The following is a 9,954-nucleotide window of genomic DNA, read 5'->3' on the forward strand; positions in this document are numbered from 1 at the left end:
CCGGAGTTATCTGTGTTTATGAAATCTGGCAGCAAATGCACAGTGGACCTTTTGATGCACTGTTTACACATGTCAGACTAGCAGAGGATTAAGAACGCAGACGACCTCTGCGATTATTTCAAAACGAAGTCCCCAGGTAATATCTGTGTCCCGTCTGACAACGGCTTTAGATTTAACTTTTCACTGTCTACAGTATGACCTTCCAAAACTGCTGAAACTGCACACGCTGGCATGTTGTTTCAAGAATTAATGTTCACTTATCAAGCCTAATTAGTCTGTGATGTTGACATTCTGCTTATATCAGTCCTTTGAACTGTTTTGGTAGTACTGACTAACACTGCTCTGTGATTAGTTTGCAGAAAGTAACACCGCGGCAGGAAAATAAGAGGCAAAATAAAAATAGACCTCCAAAATTGACACAATCTGAGCATTTACCATGATTAAAAACACAATTAGTGGAAGTCAAGGGCTTCATACACTCGAAAATAATATGCATAAAACGTTGCCTTTGAGTATTTTGATTAAATATATTTAATTTAAAAGTTAAAAAAGTTACGTTTTTCTTGGCGGACTCTGGATGTTTTGGGGGGCAGGGGGTGAAAGAAATGTGCGGGGGGGGGGTGCCACTGGATGGACACCCTTCGGGGCACTTTCACAGCATTTTTTCGAACATGGGGGCAGCAGTGACGAAATACATTACTTTTATGTATAATGCGTAGATAATAAACACTTTTCCCCTCAGCTGTTCCCCTTAACTTTATATTTAGTAATTGGATAAACACATATGGTTTAGGTCCATAATAGAACAACTTTTTCATTAAATGTGACCTTTTAGATTGCAATAATAATAATAATAATAATAATAATAATACATTTTATTTCATCATCCAGATTGCATTTATGTACTTACAGGGAAAATGTGTATATATATAATTAAAATAATTATAGTCAATGTTTTTAGTGGTTCAGACACAAACCTTCCAGTCAGGACATATGTAAATTATCAGAATTTGAATTGAAAATATTTGTCCTTGGTGAAATGAACATTTGGGAGGCAGCATCTGTTGGAGATAATGTACCTCCTGGATTCAAGAGATTTTGCCAGTGCACTCATCACAATTCATTTTTCTAACAGGATATATGTTTTGTAAAACAATATGATAATCTACGCCAAGCACCCTGACTGAAAAAGCCAAATTAAGCTGCTACACAGTATTTGAGGTATTAAAACTGTCTGTGATTTCTTCCATAGGTGTCACACCTTTTTTGTTCCCCGCTGCAGGGCTGTGAATTTAGCAGCCGTATCTAGTCACACTTACACTAATGAGTGATCTTCCATATTAGTTAGTTGCATCCCAACTGTGCTCTTCCTGCACATGCACATTGGCCAACAACAGTATTTAAACTGTCATTTGTGATATTCTCCATTATTTTTTCATTAACCTGCCAACACCTTCTGCAGCTGCCTGCTACTTAGTGAACCATCAGCAGACACGCCAGTTAACCAATACGCTCAACTTTATCTCAGCTCAGTTAATTATAACTTTTCCCCAAGAATGCTTCGGGCTTGATGACATGGCACGGAGGAAAGACTCCCACACTGCTGCCAGCATGTGATACCCTATGAATACTTTGATGTGTTATCAGTGCTGCATAAGGCTACTTTCCATGAGACGTCTGTTGAAGAATATAGGGGGAACATTTTGGGGGGAACATTCATGCCTCATAACAGAATGCACAACATGTGGCAAAAGAAAAAATGGCTTCCTCTCAAACCTCAGCGCTTCTTTTCTTTGAATGCTTGTGCTCACGTTAAAGCTGGGATTGGTAAGATTGTAGAAACGGACAAGAGCAAGATAGATTTTTAATTTATCCAACAGAAAAAAATATAACCCCTGCATGAACCAGCACTGCCTGACTACACTAACTCTGACTGCCACATAGCTCTCATTGACTAGCTGGGAGATGCGCTAGCAGGCTAGCTCGCTAAAATACAAATCATATAAACACAAGCTGAATAGCATCACAAAAACAGTGGCTTCACTGCTGTAGATATGTGCTTTCTGCTAACTGGGTAAGTTTGGCGCAGGGACGGTGTGCTTTGTGCTAACATTAGCCGCTGAAGAAGTGTGTTGCTGCTGCTGCAGCTCTGTTCTGGCTCATCAGCTATGTGCTTTGTGCTACGATGTAATGCGATGACAGACAGGCTGTCCTAGCTGCTGAAGAGCAGGCTCAGCCACTGCTAACTGTTAGTGCAGCACATCGTCGTCTCCTCTAACCATTTCCGACTAGCTCATGAAGTTTCACTGTGCTTTCTCGGCCATTCTTGTGCTGCTAGCTCACTTGTACTGTAGATTTGGCAATTCATCCAGCTAGCCTTGTGAAAGAGCGGTCGCACGCAGTGCGTGCAGCACCGAAGGCATCCAACACCTGCAGTGTCACATATATTCACAGTGTTCATTGATGTGTACAGTGTATTAACTCCTCATTATGAAAGAACAAAGTGTTCTGGGTAACTAAAAACTGCCTGACTGACCATTCTAACCTTCAAAGTAAATATCAAAGAAGCTGTTGTAAATGTCATGAACTTTGAAAGACTCTGAGGAGAAATACACCTCTGCCACTCATCCAAAATGTCCAACAGTATACAATAAAATTATTTACCATGGAGTCTAATTTTTTTCCCTTCCTATGAAATAAAGAGAAATAATGAGGCAGCATTCAAATATGTGTTTTTGCAGCCGCCTCTTGCAGACTCCAAAGCTGTAAAGGTCTTTCATAACTCCTGCCTTGAAAACCTATTGAAATTCTACTGAGGCTCCATCCCTGAAACTTCACACGCTTTACAAGCTCGTGTCTGTAATCTCTGTATTGTGAGGACGACATCTAAAGAAAAACAGTTGGGAGTGCGCTGTGTCCTAGAAAACGCTGTTGCTATAGGCAGCTTCAAAAAAACGCATCAATAACATTGAAAGATGCCCAAATGCAATGATGGAACAAGGCTCATGTTTATTGGCTGCTTTTAAATAATGTATCAAGTTTTTCTGCTATTTGTTTTCTGATGCCACTTTTAAATTTCCAGGTTGTTTCTCAGTGGAGTGTGCAGTCCCTCCAAGAAGACATCTTCCATTTTGTGGTTGAAGTATTTATATCGAGACATCTACTTGTGCCACTTAATGAGCCAAAGCTATGGAAGATAATGAGGATGTTCCTTTTCTCCGGTGGACAATGAGAAGAGCAGACTTCCCTTTAGATGATTTGAAACTTGGCAGCCAGGAACACCTCCAGAGGAAATCTCATTAAATAAGAAAATGTCATGTGAGCTAACCTCTACCTGCATCGTTGCACCTTTTGAATATGTCATCATCCCCTGAGTTTTCTCCAGGAACATGTTTTATCCCTCTGTATCATACTTCAAGCTGTTCCTCTAAATTAAAAGATGTTTTTTTTAAAAAAAAATAAAAATAAAAAATTGATCTACATCCTCTGCAGATGCTTCTTGGTATTTTCTCAAGAAGTGTCGGCATCTCGGCGATGCTTCTTCATGCTTGATGTAATACAACCGACGAGCTCGGTGTCACACTAATGAAAAGATTCACATTATAGAAGCGGTGCATTCTTGGGGGAAAAAAGGAACAACACAGCTACACATGCACACCTATTGTATGTACACACACCATTAACCAATGTGAAAACCTTTCCCCCTCACCTCATTTCCTCTGCTCTGTTGAACATGTGCTGCTTGCCTTACCCTCACAAAGGTCAAGTGCAGAATGGGTCTCCAGGCACACAGTCAACTAATTAAGCAGTTGTGGTGGAAGACGCAGACTTGCTCCCGGGGCACCACAGCGGTCGGTAGACACCCTCAGTGGGCAGCGAACGTATTGTTTCACATGCAAGCGAGGTGGAGATTTGCATTACATTGTTCTTGTGCAAAAATAAAAAGGACTTTTTAAATGAAAGGTACTTTTGATACGCAACGTCTCAAAGACAGCGTTGCTGTGAATATGTAGAACAGCATGATACTGGATGAATACCATGGATGGGAAATTCAGCTGGACATTGTAAATGTACATTTTTGGATGTGCAAAGGTTTAAATGTCTAGTATGTTATGTTCCAAGCTAATTTCCAAGCTGCTGCAAGGCCGTTATTGGAGACACCAAGAAATAGACAGTGACATAACCCCCTGTAAATAAAAAACTGAATTTGTTTTTCCACTTCAGTTTTTATTTGCATTAAACAAAGTCTGTACAAAGTCTTGTCACCTTCAGATTCAAACATCCTCACAGCAAAACAACTGAATAGGTTGTTGTGTTGCATCGTGTACTACACTACAAGAACTCACCACTGACGTCTGGTTTGGTTTCACACTGCCCACGAACAGCCGATCTCCTCCCTATACAGACTTTACACTACTTCTCCTCACTTCCTCCTTTGAAGCTGTAATATTTACTACAGCTGCTACAGGTCACCACCTAAGAAACGCACATGCGGGTCTTAAAAGGCTTCTCGCATTTTCAAACTATATGGCTGATTCCCCCATCAGGTTTTTGTGCAAAACTAAGTGAGCCAGCAGCTGGCTGCAGGTTTATATTTACTGTACAGACATGAAAGTGGTATTAATCTTCCAGCAACATAGACCTGCCAATCCACTTGAGGTCAGTGTGTGAGGATGACCGTTTGGTTCACCTAGGCACAAAAAGTACATGCAAATATGAAGGCGCAGCTCCAGCAGCAGGCGATAAGGAGGGGAACAACAGATTAATGCAATTTAAAGAGCCAGGAAGTCCGTGTCGGGGGAGGTTGGGGATGGTCTGGTGGTTTATCCTTGGTTTGAGTCCCATGTGAGGTAAACAAGTAGTGGTGACTGATTTAAGGAAGTTGTTCTTTTTAAATGAAACTGTGATCCAAACAGCTTCCCAGTGCTGTAATAGCTTGAACTTCCTCGGCGATATATTTAAATGCTGTGTTGTTGGATAATCAAACTGGAAGACAAATGACAAACACGGAGGCTGCGCAGGATTGTCCAGTGTTGGCAGAGGACTGCGCTCTGCCTGCTGCCTTCCATTTAAATGTGGGATCAGAGGGAAAGTCAATTCAGTGCACCGGACTGCGCCCGAGGGACCCCCAGAGGAAAAGAAGGGCTATGCAGTGATAACAGACACCCCTCTCCAGGACGCCTGATAAATGCGGTCAGTCTGAGTCTGTAACTTAGATAATTAAGTCCTCATTCAACGGAGGGAATGTGCCTGACGGCGTGTTCAGGGGAGCACAACACAATGAGGAGCTCTGCCAGTGACCACCACTCACACAGGCTCTCACTTTTTTTGTCATTCATGAGGACTCTCAGAGCCCACTGGCCTCAGCAATAAGCAGCTCAAGCGCACAGATCCTGAAAACTTTTAAAATCCCTGCAGGCGGTGAAAATGAATAGCACTTCACTCTGAACAACACCAAGAGTTCACTTAACTACAAATTGATGAAAAAAAGGGAAAGTGAGCAGGTAATCTGAATGCTATTAGTAGGAGTCACTGAGCTGAGGGTGCAGCTAGTTCCTGTTTTCTGGTTGAAAGACCAGATATTGTGCTCAGTATCTCCGTATGTCCCTGACCACCTCAGGTACATGAGCCACTGATAAGATAACAAAAAGGTTTGCAGAGACTCAGTGCACAAACCCTCTTAGTATTACAGGGCCAATGCTTCTGTTTGGCTTTTTGATCGATACTGCGTGTTTGTGTTGCTTATTCAGACATAATTATTAATGTAAGGTTGGGATTTATGAAGGCATCTCTAACGAAACGGAACCATAAAGCTGTCATGATTGTTTTCAGGGTGTGAATAAAATGCCATCAGTGTCATAAACACGGATGGAGGACGTGCTCTGTTGATATAATGCCTCATTGACCCTTAATGTGTATTCATTTTGGGGGGGAAAAATGGCGAATCATTCTTGAATATAAGTCTCTGTAATTGTGGAACTAATGGCCTTACTTTGGAGAACAGGAGACAATAATCAAAAGGGGGGAAAAAAAGCCAGCGAGATTGCTTTTGCCTGCCTGGGATAGATTCTCGGAGGGAAATTATCACAGATTGTGGCGAGGCTCTTTGTAATCACACTGGCTCCGGTTTAGTGTAATGTGACTTATCAAAGCATTTCCATTGTGTCATTACTTTCATGCTTTCAGAGAAAATGGGCTCATTCAGTCGGTATCAGTCTAACTCATTCTCTTGTCTTTAAGCGTCTCCTCCTTCAGCCCTCAACCCTCAACCCACATATTAAATATTTTAAGATGCTTGCTGCTCACTCCAGCCGGCTCTCTACTCTTTTATTACTGTGCGAGTCTATAAGTCTTAAGGTGAACAAGCAGAATCTGATTGTGTGAGTAAAAATGACAGATTTAGTGATTCTTTGCATTCTCCGGGGTTTGACGTGAGCATCCTGCAAACTCAGCACAGTCACCAGGTAAAATGTTGGCAGGTATCAAATCACTGGATATCTTTAAGGGGACCTCTAGACACTTTCCAGTGTTCTAGTGTTTGTGGCAGCAACAAACTCATATTTTTGACGAGACCTCGGGACACGTACGGACACTTTTGCCGGGTGTTTTTTGTGCCCAAACCAAAAGCACAGTGTTGTCAAAACAGAAAATATTAAACTAAAAGAAAAGTAAAGTAAACCCAAATGGGTTGTGTAAACTCTACCTGTGTAAAATTTGCAACATTAACGATGGCTGAATTCTCTTTAGGTGAGCTAGTTACATGGCTCTGGTATTGTGCAAGTCACTTACTGGCAAAGCTCACTGGGACACTTAACAGAATGGAGCCATCGTTAATGTTACCGGTCACACCTGTGCTTTCCTGCTTGGACAAGTTCCTGCAGGCACAGGGGGAGATTACATTTTGATTCCAAAGTTGAGATGATGACCTTAAAGTTGGGGAGTTGACTCTCCCTGCTCCCTGATCGCTGTCCATCCTCCACACCTGGTCCAAACTGCACACCTCCATCAACTCATTAGCTGTATCAAATCCTGGTTCCTCATCCACTCATTGCCAGGTTGTTATTTCAGCCATCATGGTCACATCTCCAACTCCCTCATCCACCTTCTTTCCCTGGAAATGCTGCCAGAAAAAACCTTCCTGGAATAATTCAAAACTCTGAGTCTGTTTTCTGCATTTGGGTCCATCATGGTGATCAAAACAGAAGCTGGTTATACCGTCCAAATGACGCTTTGGACTATCAACATGGATCCACTACACGGCTTTTAAAATAAGATCAGTGTTTAGTCTTAATATTTTTGAATGAATTCCTGCATCGGCTTTCTGCCACTGTGTCACAACACAGATATTGATTTTTTTTAAAGCAGACATTTTACTTGGTAATATCAAACATTTTTGGTGTCAGGATATTATATCCACCGCAGAGAAAAGATGAGTGATCCGCCTTCACAGAGCTCATTCTGGCATCTTGCAAAAGAACGTGTTCGGAGAGACAACAGCTGAAAATGGCTCGTTAATGCACCTTTAAAACAACGCTCTCCCAGCCCGTCATCTTCTGGGAAAATTAGAGAAAATCACTCACTGAACATTTACCTCAGATTTGAAGACTTATCTTCTTGCGGCAGTACAGTAATTTACATCTGAATGACTTGGTACGCACCCCCCGAATCTGAGGGAAGAAAAAGGTGAAAGACGTAACGAGGCTCGTCTGCTCGGTCGGCCTGCGAAACGGGCACAGCTTAATGGCTTGTGTTTGGCAGAGACGCTCTGAAGCTATAGGAAAGCAACAAAAGAATCAATCTGAAATGCATGACAAGTTGCACTACACGGGTTCAAAATGTAAGAGGATTATTAATGTTTGCTGACATAACTGGGACTTACAGTGAGCTCCACTGGAATTGTCAGCCTTTGTGTCTTGCAGCATTGAAGTGGTTTGAATCATTAAAACTGGTCCATCAATAATATTCAGTTTGAACTAGAAAAAACGACTCTACACACAGAGAGCAAGAGAGCCATAGATGTATGTTATTTATCAACAGCCTTAAGATTCAGACTCTGTTCAGAGGACTCTGAGATCGAACTTCAGACTGTAATCATTCATTTAGGACGTGTTCAGTTACAGTTAATAGCTGAGCGATGACACTGACCTTTCTGAACTCCAAACTAAACAAATAATGTAAAGACAGAGACAGAAAACATCCTGGAGCTGCAGCTTTGCACCGGATTTGTCGTGAGGCTGGGAAAGAGATTATTATAATGTTACCATCGCAGTTGTGTGGATTTTCAGTGTCGAGTGATGACTTACCACCAAAGTGTCAAGAACAAGTATGTGCAATTCTGTTTTGCTGCTGATTTAGTTTTTTTTCCCTCTTTCTTGAAGCCGCGCTGGTGCTTTGACACAGACCGAGATCATCGTTCGACATTAAAGTGGATGTCTCTTCTTTCTCCCAGACACGCCGACGCTTCTACACTTCTTCAAGCAGCAGAAGCTGAAGGTTTTCCGAATCTGTTTTTCTCTCACTCAAAATAAATGACTGGTGCGCTGCAGCTGGCAGCAAGAATCAGAACAGAGGAATGCTGTGAAGGCACTTCAACATTCAAGGACTGCATGTTATTGTGTGTTTTAGGTCATTAAACCACAAATCACATGATTGTTGTCACTGTCAGCTATTTTCCAAATATTTTTATGGTACGTAAGGTGTGTTTTTCCTGCTTTTCAGACAGGCAGTGGTCTCGGTTAGAGTTACTTTGGTATGAAAATAAACTTGTTTTTGTCAAAGTCAAATTATCATATCATAGTGGAGCTGATAAAAGCCTGGATTGTTTTAAATACCTTTATGTACTAGTGCGTTCAGAAACTGCTATAGTTGGAAACTGGAGATTTAGTCAGTAGATGAAAAATTTGCATTAAAATAATAAAAAAATGAATAATTAAAATAACAACTTTGATTCAATTACAAAACAACGATTCAAGAAAATTAAGAAACATAAGCAAAGGTGAAGCTCGCAGTGCTTTAACAGAACTAGAAATATTGTGTAGGAAGAGATGAAGCCAAGTGCAGAGAAAAAAGATGTTTTTCCTTCTTTTCTCTTTTTTTTTTTTTTCAAACTAAGAACGCATTAGAGCAAATAAAGGGGGATGATGTGGGTGGAAAGGTGTGATTCATGGGCCCCAGCAAATACAGTGTGTCCTGGCTGCTTGTTAAATGTTGTGAAAATGGATAGTGGCCTTTCAAAAAACCCCAGAACTCTGTCATGCATTCTTGCACTGAGGAGAGTTGAGCCTCTTTGCCAAAGACTCCCAAGACAAAACGATATGTCAGAACTGTGGCCCCACACGGTTCATCATGTAAAGGTCACACATATTGCTGCATGGAGGGGCCTGATGAGCATCCAAAGAGAGAGGCCATGTTGCAATTTAACACGAAGACTCGGTTTGGTGTAGATTATTACAAAACAGCGCTCGGTCTTAAAGCTTCAGTAAACCATATTTCACAGTGCGACGTGCTGTCTTGTCCTACTTTTTAAAAAGGCTGAGTCTGTAATTTCCCCATTTGGTGACCTTGAGCCGGCCTGCCAACTCAGTCACAGATAACACACCAGGTTTGAACTCGGTATAATGAGATGTTACAAACTGAAACGCTGACGTCGTCATTCTTCAGCCACAAACTATGAAGAAGGAGACATCAGAAGCATCCCTCGAGACACGGCGTCATTTGAAGGGTGTTAACTGTTAAACTCAAAAAACTTATTTTACATACTTATCTACAGTCAGTGGTGGACTCAGGAGGAAAATGTGTAAAAACTGAATGAATTCTGATGTTAAAAAATGTATTTTTGATAACTGTTTTAATGAATTCTGTAACAACCACTTAAATAAATACATTTTGCAAATCATCCTTATTGTTTCCTGGATGTTGAGGACAAATTATTTCAACCCAGTCCAGTGAAAAAAC

This window comes from Pagrus pagrus (genome assembly GCF_965226575.1).
Source record: "Pagrus pagrus genome assembly, chromosome: 13".
NCBI lineage: Eukaryota > Metazoa > Chordata > Actinopteri > Spariformes > Sparidae > Pagrus > Pagrus pagrus.